Source organism: Anarhichas minor, unplaced genomic scaffold, assembly GCF_050575085.1.
Source record: "Anarhichas minor isolate MPS153535 unplaced genomic scaffold, ASM5057508v1 ptg000136l, whole genome shotgun sequence".
Classification (NCBI taxonomy): Eukaryota; Metazoa; Chordata; class Actinopteri; order Perciformes; family Anarhichadidae; genus Anarhichas; species Anarhichas minor.
Window position 1 is genome coordinate 12,570,777 of NW_027466582.1, and position 12,669 is coordinate 12,583,445.

Consider the following 12,669-nt stretch of genomic DNA (forward strand, 5'->3'; position numbering starts at 1 on the left):
TGATAAAATGACTTAGTAATATAAAAGGTTGCTCGTAATGATGAAGCCACAGAGGATTACTACCTGACTGCAGCTCTAAAAGGTGTTTTTTTTTTTAGTGTCTTTCAGTTCATTGTTTTGGTTTTATGGTCAACAACTCTACTGTAAACCTACTGTTCACTACCTGTCCAACACAAAACCGCAGTCTTTGATGTAAACTAAAATAGCGGCAGTCATTTAGCTAAAAAGTTATACATTTCCCCCAGGAGTCGGTGGAGACCAAAAACGGAGCTAAGAGGAGACTGAATATTAGCCGTATTGTTGAGGAGGCCAGAAATGCACCTACAAATGAATGCTAATATAGCTCTGTCTGCTGGATGTGTATGTAGGAAACTGCTCTTATTTAACAACTATTTAAAAAAAGGTAAATGAATGCTACTTTCACTTACTGAGATCACGTTTTATATTTTACCTATGCTGTAGTTTAGTGTAAACCAGAGGGGTTCTCCATCTTATTTCAGCCAATGACTACTTCCAAGATACACTTTTATAGTCTTTATGTAAAATAACACAAATAATAGTGTTTTAACGTATTTGCAGATTTTAAGAGTTATTCATTTTTGAACTATTAAACATTTAAATATTCATTAAACCATGAAGCCTTTTGTATATTTATCACAGACCCCCCCCCCCCCCCCCCCCCCCCCCCTCTGGCGACTTGCCCCAGACCCAATTTTGAGAATGGTGTAAACCAAGCCTTCTCCAGTGCTTTAAAGGGTCACCTGACCCAATGACAAAATAAGCAAATGTTCCCACGTCAGAGGACTATTTGTTCAAAGGAAGCGGTTCCAGATTATTCAGACCAAATGTCGAGCTTTTCAAATGAAATGTTGCGATGTTTTAAACCCCAAAAGTAAAACTGCATTCGCCTCCATAGTACTGGTGTGAAGGCAGAAAGATTAGAAACGGATGCACAAAAGCTCTGCTCAGCTTAATACCTCGGTTACATGTGTTAATACATCAAAACGACTAACTCATAACTTCTAACTGCCACTCGCACAAGAATAACAAACTCCTGAAACCCTGCAGTCCTTGCCCTTGCCCTCGTCTGTGTCGGCTGAGGACGGCCTGGATCGATTGATCCAATAACCTCACCAGCCTCCCCGCCATCCTGCCATCACTCTCCAGTCTCTCTCTCCCACCACACCAATAGGACCTCGTCTCCTGTTCTGGGCCGATCTGGTCTCCGCCAATTGGAGGCTGGCGTGATCATCCTGGCCACAGAGAGATGTGAATGTTTCATGAGTAATGTTATGATGCTGGGCCGAGTGGTGGTGGGGTGGGACACTTTTCCTCCTGGATCCCATGGGTGCCTCTGGCTGGCGCTAATAGGACCTTCCCTTGTCGGAAAGGCCGGATCGACTTACACAGCTTTGTGGAAGTGGTGGAGTCACAGGAAGGGAGATGATTCAGCTTACTACGTATATTAATATACGTATGACTGTAAATTCACTTTCAGAGGAGTTTGGTCCTGTTGTCCAAGCATTATTGTGATGCCAAGTTGCCTGTCAGTTGCCCCCCCCCCCCCCCCCCCCCCCCATACACACACCACTACCAACACACTGATCCCAGACTGCATCAGTAAACTGACACCAGATTCCAAAAGTGGCTCCTTACAACAGCCAAGGACATCTCAGTATGCTGCATTTGTAAACACGCCGTACTACACCACTCAAAATGGTGAAAGCATTAACAAGCAGAGGAAAGAGCCTAAATGCAGAGCACATGACTTCATTTATCGTTGCTGCATTAAGGCGGAGAAGGTTACCGAGTCTCTTTCATACACACATGCACCTTCTGCACACACTGCAGACTGCGGTACACTGACTGACTGTGAGATGGTATTTTGTGCGCGCTCCTGCTCCATGTCGCTGCTCTGTACATCTGTTGATGTGGGTCTTTGGGAACATCCGACAGTGGAAGCAGCTGGGTGGCAGGATTTTAGGCTAAGCCCTCCGTCCCTTTAAACACACACACACACATGCGCATACGCAGTCGTAAACCAAACATGGCCCCGATGGGACATCAAGCTGGCACGTGCTGGTGGGCAGCGGGCTGCAGCTGGCACTGAGGCGGGAAAACAAGTCACAATGTACTGACTGTATCTGTGTATGTTAGTTGGCTGGCACTGCAGGTCTGCTTTGCCGCTGCAGTAACCCTCACATGTACCCACTGCACCAGGAGGTGGTGGGGGGGGGGGAGTGCGACTGGGAGTCTACAGTGCCGTAGCAACTTTTCTGGGCCACCTGTTCAGCGTGTGGATGTGTATAAATGAACAATTGTCTTGAGAGGAAACTGAAATGATTTGTGCAGGTAAACTTAGCAATTACCCTGGGAGAAGTAACAGGACACAGAAAAGTATACTTAAATATGAATTGAAATAAAGGGGTTAGGGAAGGAAGCCCCTTATGAGTATGTATGATAATCAAAAATCTGAACAAGAGATTTATGTATCATTTATAGAAACATTTTTAAGAAAGAAATAAAAAAATATGGCTGCAACTAATGATTCCTATTATTGATTCATCTTTTAATTCCTCAATCAACCAATTTATAATTTGATGTATAGAATGTCAGCAGAGGGTTAGAAATAATCCCAATTCCCCAGAACTCATTGTGGTGTCTTTAAATATCTTGTATTGTTCAACCAACAGTTCAAACCCCAGATATATTCAATCCACTATCATAGAAAAGAAAGAGAAGAGAACAGAAACTATTTACATTTAAGAAGCCAGTAAATCTTTGGTTTTTTTTGCTTTAAATTGAATGTAAATGACTAATTGATTATCAAAAAAAACGAATCAATTAACTGTCTAATAGTTTTATATCTAAGTGATAATGTGCAAAATGATGCCAATGCAAAGGGCTGGTTAAGATCTTGTTATGAAAACAATACTTTATTTTCTTAGTATCTTTTGTGGCTTTGGGTTCCTAATGATGTGAACCTTCAAACTACATATTTCATGAATGTAGCTCATTTGTTTTCTGCTTCTGGACCTTAACGTTTTACCATAAGCACTAAAAAATACCTCTGATGTTTAGTAGAGACAAATATTTTCAACCATGGTTTTAGAGTAATTATACCGAAGAATCCCAATTAATCTGACAGTGACATATTGATGCTATGACATGCTTAATCGAAGGGCAGAAGGAAGGGTCAAAGGTCAGAGGAGGGTAAACAAACTGTGAATTTGCATCTTTCCCACCTCAGCTACAGTGGCATGTGTACTTATTGGTCGTTCGGATACCTCTGGTGAGAATCTGGCCTTTAACAGCTGGTGGGGAAAAACAGAGCTCATGTATCCTGAATATTTATAATAGTCACACATATAGCCCATGTTTACATGAACAGGCAGATGGAAAGATGGTGCGCTTGACACGGTGCTTTTTTTGAGATCTCATCATGTAGTTTTCTTTCCTATATGTTTCCCTCTACATATGCCATGCATGTCTGTTTGTACACACTCAAGTGACGGTGTGCAGTGCAACCCAACACCATGTACAGTCATATGCAAGGTCAATTTGCACCTCTCTCAGCATGACTGACATCAGGGAGGGTAAAACGCCCTCAGGAGCTACTCTGAAGCAAGCTACAATTAGAAAGCTACACGGACATTATCTGTGTTCTCAGACAATTGTTAACCCAACTTCTGAGGACAGTGATGGCACCAACATCTGTGTTCGTGACAACAGCGGTGTCCATGAGAGAGTGTCGCATTATCCATATGACACTATATCTATAGCTTTATTCAACCAGGAAAAGGGCTGACTGGATTCAAAATATTTATCAGTCACAGGAGACATATTGTTCTGCAGAACCATACTTCTACTTTTTATACTTTAAGTACATTTTTGCTGATGTATATACTTCTGCACTTTTACTTTAAGGAATTTGAAAGCAGGACTTGTATTTGAGCAATTTGACTTGTCCTAACTATTTGACTGCACAACATTTATTTGACAACATTAGATTCTTGTTACTATCCAGATTAAAAAGACATTTATCATCCAATACATTATGATGCAATATTATGAATTAAGATACCAGGCAGAATATAAAGTGAAATTAGCCCTGCATTTAGCAGCTGCAACATGTAAAGTGATTTATACATGACTGCATCATAAGTTATTATTCTGAAACTGTCCATTATTCATAAGAAGTAGCGTTACTTTTACTTTTGGTACATTATGTATATTTTTATGTTTTTTACTTATGTAATGTGACAAACTGGCTGTGACATGCGATATATATCGAACGCACCCTTTTAAATACGGCGGCTTGTTTAACCTGTTAGAGGAGAGTTATGGTGGTAGCTTAGGCTAACGTCACTCCACTATCTGTAAGTACAGGCTGCAGGTGCTAACCTTTATACTGTACGTTAATGTTCTGGCTCCCTTCAGTTGTGTTTATGGGCTTGGTATTATCTGACGGTTGGTTCTCTGGTAGATCTGCTCATGTTTTATCGTCTCCTGGCTGCACTTTTGCTTGTGGGCAGTAAGTGTGCATTTGTTGTGAAATAATCTCTTGTAGCAACTGAGCTCATCTCTCCTTCGGTTGTGTTTTGGCAGCTACATTATGATGCTTTCGTGTTGCTGATTTACGGAGTGTTGTAAGATATGATTACTGAGTAGCAAGTGTTATATTTGCAATGCACAGTGGCGGGAGAATTACTCCTTTTCCTAAGTGAAAACAGCAATACCACAGTGTAGAAATACTCTTGCAGGTCCCGCATTCAAAGCATCTAAATATACTCAAAGTCGTAAAAGTACTCATTTGTAGAAATGTTGTTTGAATATGACTATGGATGCATTAATGTGGAATGTTGGCACCATATACTTGGTAGCTTGATCTAACATTACATCATAATATGTACATTACATTGTTATAGTTTGTCATCATAATTTGAATCTACCGAGTAAATAAGGCTGTATGATAAATGGAGTGAAAAGTTAAGTATGGTATTTGCCTCAAAAATGTAAATATATAGTATAAAATGGAATTACTCATGTAAAGAATGCATACCTTAAATATATATTCAGCTAATTATTGAATTACATCTAAAAGGCTGAACTCTTGTTCCTCGGCTTCCACCTAAAACTCACACAATCATTTACCTATTCATCACATTCCACATGTTTTATTACATCCACAAAGTATAGATGTACACTCGTACCCTTGAAAAATGATTTATTGGATAATTTGGTGTGTATCTTTAAATCTTCATATACTCGCATTCCATTCAGAAGCATACCTGTGTGTTGTGTAAGAAACGCAAGTTATCAGAATACCAATGAAATGACCATGAAAAAAAACCTCCCACAGACAGCAACACTCAAATTCTCTGACATTGAGTTTAGGGTGTTGGGAACTTGTTGCATCTTGTTTTCCATTCGACATGTACAGTTTGTAGGTGGACAGTTGGAAACAGCAGCACTGAGAGCATGAAGAGTTGCAATTTGAAGACGGGCCGACACAGCCAGATGTTTGATGATATTCGCTGCTCCGGATTATTATGACACAGAAATGTATTGCCCCTAATTACTTTTTTCATTTATGATTAATCTGGCAATCATTTCCTCAATGAATCTATAATGGTTTGTTCTAAAAAAAAAAATGGCGGGAATGGAGAAAAATGCCAATCACTATTCCCCCAAAGCCCAAGTTGACTGTTTATATATTTCTCTTTTGGCTCTGAAAAACAGTTCAAAACCCTAATTTAGAAGCTGTGCTGGAGCTCTCGATCATATGCCATGATCTTCATCAGCAGATGGGATTTGCCCACCTGTCATGAAACTGTAGATGTTCATATTTCCATTATTTCTTTTTCACTTAAACAACCTCTCATTATTGTTGACTTAAAAGTTGAGGTTCATTTGTCACTGAAGATTATAATGTGATATGATCAAAAGCTCCACAACTGCTACTAAATGGACCTTGTGGTGAGGCCTTCTCGACTGATATTCGAGCGAGTAAGTGGACTTTGAGTGGAGATGAGAGTGCGTTAGGTTTTGGTAATGGAAAAGCACAAATATTCTTTAAAGTGGAGAACTGTCTACTCTACATTTAAGCCTTTTAGCTAGTATTGGCACCACTCCTGTGTGACTCACTTGGTCCACAATGAGTCAAGAAATAATGAATGTAATATCACACATTCCTTGGTTAGTTTGGGCATGTCACAGGAATATGTAGCCTTGAGACATGTCAAGTGCAGGTGAGTCAATGTGTTTGAACAATATAGCTGGAGGGAAGATGATTGATTAAACAGTAAAAATCTCGACTCTAGCTCTAAACCAATTTTCCAACTATTTACATTTACTGTGCTTTTGTTCAACAAAAAGTAAGGGGGACGTTTTTAATAGTTTAGTGCAGTATGTGAGTTCAGAATTCTTATTTTATTAGATCAGCTGCAGCATGTTGGGGCTTGATGTCTTTCTAAAGGGTATTTTATTGGGTGAGGCGTTTCTTGAACTTCCTGCATTCCCTTTACACACGCTCACAGTGTGCTCTTTTAATGTTCAGTTAACCAGTACAGGCAGGATCATGAGTGAAAGTAGAAACTAACGATTATTTTGGATTATTATTATAATGACTTTTTTTTATTATGTTCTGTTTGCTCGATTATCTGATTCATTTATTTGGGTTTTTGGACTGTAGGTTGGACAAAACAAGACATTTAAATACATTTTTTTACATCACAAGAACAATCTAGATTTTAACAATGAATCAATTATCAAAATATTTAAGATTATCTGTCAGTCAACGAGCCAATTCATAGATTAGATCAGTTCAGCTCTAAATGAAATAATAAATACACTGAATATTGTTTAATATCAGTCACAGGCTGTTGAAATTAACTTCATGTTACAGGATAGAATGCACAGTAAGTATGAAATATACTGACAATACTCTTAGTTAATAGTTTAGATAAATAATCAAAGAAGACTTTCTTGGAAACTGTTTTGATCTTAAAAAACATTGCATTTACCAACTGTGGAGGTCTAATGGTTAAAAAGAAGCTAATTGTTTCTCCTCTTCCTGTTGATGGATTGTGGTGAAAGTGACACTGCGGAAGAAAAAAAAAAATCATTTCATCAGAAACCCATTCAATACTTAAATCAATTCTTTAACTTGACACTTGACACTGACACAAAGCCTGAATAAAAGGCTAATTGAAAGTTACAGGGCGAATCCCACGTGAAGATAATTGATTGACGGCTTTTAATCCCTTTCATCCTTCAAAACTCTGTGGGATTATGGATCCAAGTTGCATTTGGTTGCAACAATTGTCGCCCACCAGAGAAGTATGGAAGCTTAATAACAAAACGTTTCCTTTAAAGGTATCGTACTAGATTAGAGACGCACCGATTGCAATTTCCTTGTTCGATTCCACTGCTGATTACGACTTTCCATCTGTCTATACTATAATTGACAGCTCATATAATGTTCATAATTAAACATTGGCGATTACATAACATGTATTTTCTCCAAAACGGCACCAAGTTGCAGGACACGCAAACAAATCGTAATCTTAATCAAGGTTGTGTGAGGTCGTGCTTGGATTCGGCGTTGGCATTGAGCGATAAGAGCACAGCTGGTGATAGCGAGTGGATGGACGTGTCACTTGGCGCGGTGCCTGATGTGACAGCTGACTTCATAAGGAAGGCCTTTTATCCAGCAGACGAGCATGTTTCCAGGCCGATGGGGGGGGGAGGGGAAATGTGACCTGCTGTGCACCCACCTTCCCTAAAGATCGTTAAAGCCGATTTCTATCATTTATTTACGTCAGTTTAAGCCAACATGATACATATTGTGCTGGAATTAACACCCACCCAATTAACCTTCTAATTTCGCGAATTCAAGCTTTCTGTTGTACACTTTATTACAAAAAAGCTTTATTTTTAAAGCTTTAACGGTGCGTCCCGCTCCCTACTGTATAGGAGTGTGTGGATGTATGGATGCTGCCCTTGTTAAGCCAATGAAAGCAATTTGGCTTCATATTATCTGTCAATTCATTTATCGGCTATTAATTAATTGTCTGAATAATACATGATAATATAAATATCCCATTATTGATGATTCATCAGGCCCAATATCCAGAGTGCATCCCTACTGATAATCAGAAATGTTGATTAACATTCTGTCATTACTAATGTGTTCATTAACTAATCGACTTAGCTATAGAAATGTCCGCTCGGTAGAAGCAAGAAAGACACGCCAGCCATTGGTAAGTTTTGCCCAAAGCAAGTTAAAGGCTTTAAAGTGTTTTAAAGTGTCCTTTGACCCCTTCATTGCAGGCCTAACCCTCACCCTTAACCTAATTTATTTCTGATTCACATCCTCATTATAACCCATAACTCGAGTCCTAATCCTAGACAAGCTAATTGAATAGGTGAGGACTGACAAAATAACGAAGGAGTATTTTCCGCATCTTTCTAATATTTATTAGGACTGCACGCACACAGACATCCACCCCAGTCAAGTGAGTTATCCACTTACCCCCCCCCTCGTCTGTCTGACTGAGTTCCTGTTCCCATCTACCCAGAGGGCCCAGCCACTGAAGGTACCGAGAGAAGAAAAGCACACTTTGTGTTTTTTTACGACATTAAAGGCAGGCAGCCTTGTCACAGCGTGGCTTGTGTGTGCGCTACCTTGTTTGATAGGGAAATCGGATCTAGACTTGAGAGAGGAGCGTAATACGGTTAAAGGTATCATGAAAAGCCAGCTGTAACAGGATTTCATCCTCTGTAGAGCTCCAACTGACTGCTGTCGTGAGGCGAGTCATTAGGGAACAACCCATGAGTGTGTGAGTGTGTGTTTTGTCTGCCTCTGTGCTGAGTATACTATGTAGGAGGTTATGCATTCTCCAGAGCGTGAGTTGGTGAATCCGTCATGCAGTAAAACCACCTTGTACCTGGCAGGGTGTCATATGTGAAAGAACAAATGTTTAGTCATACTGCAGAGGAACTGAAGGAGCAGTGCCTTCAAGCTAGGGTTGGTAATCTTGAAATTATTGTTACATCATGACGGCAATCAATCACTAAAAACGCTTTCAAAAAAAAGAATCTTGTGGGGGTGGCTTTGGAGGGAGGCCTGAAGGGGCGGGCTGTCAGTGCTGCCGACTTGGTGACTTTCTCGCTAGATTTTGCAACTTTTACAGCTAGTGCGGCTAGCTGCTGTCATTGGAAGATAATTGGAAACACTGGGCTGAGTTTTTCGATTGGATATTGGTATAAATCCAGCGTAGTCTTGCTATTTTCAACCATAGCTTAAAAGAGAGGCGAGATGGAAAGAAGACAATCCATATAGATTTGATACAATGTGGTTAATACATACAATACCAGTTAGTAAGATATAATGGAATGGGCAGATACAATATAATCAATAGATGGATACAAAAGATACGGATAGATTGCTAATGTCCTTCTTATAGACCGATATATCAGCCATTATTAGTTTATTGCAGAACTAATGTTGGAATCAGAACTTGTAATACAGGAAATATAAACTTGGTTTGACGTCATACAGAAACATTGTCTCTCCATTACATTGTTCGTTCACCGGAGAGCACTGATACGTTTTCAACTGTAAAATGTTTCACTCAGTATGAACCTTGGTTACAATTTTGAATAAAAAAAACACAAATCTAAGGGATCCGTTCTTGACATTTTGGACTGAATATCTTTGGGATTAACACTATTGGTCGGATAAAACAATTTGAAGACAACAGCTTGGGGTCTGGGATATTGCGATGGGCATTCTTTCACTTTTTTCTGACATTTTGTCAACAAAAGGACTTATTGATTATTTGAGAAAATGCCCTGAAGATTATTCGATGAAAACAAACGTAAGTTGCAGCCCTAGATACAGTATGATATGGTCCCGTAGATCAAGAATATATACATGGATGTGATACAATATGGTCGATAGAAGGATACTTTTGTACCTCTGGTCTTCACTGCAGTAATTTGTGTCTTTTTACCCGCCACCCTTTGTTTTTAAGTTACTAAAACATGTTTTTGTTTTTTTTATGTGTCAAGGTTAACTGTACACATGTGTGTTCGGTGCAGAACAATTTTAATAGCCTCTCGCCAAGGTCAGCGCCTTCGCTGTGCTATGTGTGGAATGAGAGAAGGCCTTCGCTTGCGGGGCCTTCAGACGACTCCAGAGAGTCGCGTTCATTGTGTGGCAGCCCGCGGGGAACAAAGACATTTCCACTGGAGGAACTTTGGGTTCCTGTCGATAAGGAGGGCAGCGTTTTTTTGAGTCCGGGCCGTGTTTGTATGCTTGTGTACTGTACAGTGGGGGATCGGCGGAGCAGCGCAGGCATGCACTTTCCAGAAAACAAGTGGTGACTGTATAAATAGTCACCCCTGGAGAAACATCAAAGGGAGAAAATTCCACCCGATGATCACGATATTCTCAGCCTGAATGACGTGTGTCTGATTATCACCACATAAAAACAGCTTCTGGACAATGTGATCTCTTACCCTGTCATCCACGTTGGCGTTGTGTCGAAATTCCTTGACAAATCTTCAGAGGAAGTGATTCGATGGTTACTCACGTATCCATTTGGCCGTCCCCATCAGAAGTCATGTATTCAGCTGTAAGTCTGAATCTGCTGATGAGAGACAGGAACTTACCACGAATCCGTACCATACATTCTGAACAATAATCATATCGCATCCTAAATACTTCCATACAATGCTGGTTTAAACTTGAGGGCCATGTTTGCTTTGTTGCCCTCCACAGGTAGCCTTCCATAGTTCACATGTTTTACATTTTGTCTCTCCTAACTGTGTTTGTCTGTCAGATGATATTTCCAGCTGGGCTGATGGACGGTGACATTTGTGACAATGTCCGGGTCTTTCTATAAACCCATACATGTCTGCAGATACGTTTAATGCATTTGAGCTGCATCAATCATATATACCGGATGCTCTTCTGTCTGTGTCTAAGCTAGTGGTAGCAATCAATTCGAAGAATGTAATCTGTGTCAAAAAGCAGTTGGTTACTGCTTATCGCAGGCTGTAATCTTTTGTGTTTGCTGCCTTCGGTTATATACGTATGTGTCAAAATGCACCCAGTGAAGAAGACGATGTTGATATTCGATAGGCCCTTTGAGCTGCTTGAAAGAGATGCTGCTCTATAGGCGGCCACATGTTTCAAGTGCGAGGTGGTTCTAAGCAATCGCTGATGTGTTTTTTTGGCATTACACTTTACAGAGATTACTAGATAAGTCAATCAGTGTGGCCAGCTCAAACACAGACTTTACCATTATTGGATTTCTAATCCAATAAGATCAAACATCGATGACAGACGGAGAGCAGATGACAGGAAGTGCACACGGAAGGACAACAAGCCTGTGACTAGTGGAGTGTAATCAGGGATTTCTGACAGACTGAAAGTATACTGAACATCATCTTCGTGGCGTCTTCTTCCTTGGATTGTTTGTGGATTAAGTTCGGGGTCTTGTAGCTCTGTTTATTTCACAACTGGAAAATGACCACGAGTAGACACACTGCAAACCTTCCTATGTGCCGAAGGAAACAGACTTGCAGTACAGTTTCTGACTGTTTATATTGTATATTGAGTTATAGGTAGTATATCAAAGTAGCCATATCTACAGTATACTGTATATTTATATGAAAATGTCAATTTTTAGTCAAACAAACAACAAATAAAACAAAAAAATAAATGAAAAACCCCTCTAACAACCTGCATTTCCACTGCCTCCTGGGTTTGCTGGTGCTAGCGTGCGACAGCATTGGCTCTTGATCCTCGTTCTGTTGGGACCGCTATGTTGTTTCCAAGCTTTCTGGAGACATTCACACACTGTCTGCTGCCTTTCCTGCCCACTTATCAGCAGCTAATTGCCAGTAATGCTGAGGAGACAAAGTTTCATCTGGACTGTTCATTCACTTATCCCGATGTTGAGACACAAGCTTTCATGTCCCGTGTTCCCACGGTTGGCTTCGGGACTTTCCAAAACTCTGCAGACAGCTCAGGGCAGTTTTCGGCTGAGCTACACTAGCATTGGTCTCACACAAAATCATAAACATTTTATTTTGTTCAGTGACGCCAACTTTGTGTGTTTCATTGTATTTGTTATTGCTCATTATGCAGATGTTGTCAGTGGCATTTATTGTTGTCCTGTCAGATGACTCCAGGAGTTTTAAAGCAACTTTCTACTCACAAGTCTGCACGAATAAGCGATACATTTACTGTTAGTTGTGATTATAAGGTCAAATTCATGTTTTACAGTTTACTCTTACACTCATCATGACGACACAAAGATGCGTCAATGAAAGCAACTGTGTTGTGCCATCGAATACAGTTTAATAAAGAGATTTAACTGACACAATATGCGTAGAGTAAGCTCAAAGTATATGTTTTATCATTTTGACATTTTAGAGTAGCTAAAACTTAAAACCGTTTGAAACTGTATCCATATGTGTGAACCTATAGCCTCAAACATAAAGCTGATACGTCACATCTGCCACTAAACCTCTTTAGTCAAACTATTGGCTAACATGATATTTGGCCGCTGTGATGGATTATAGATTATGTAGTAGAGATGAAGGTATGAGTTCCTAAGGGAAAACACTTTTTTATCTTTATTTGCACATAAC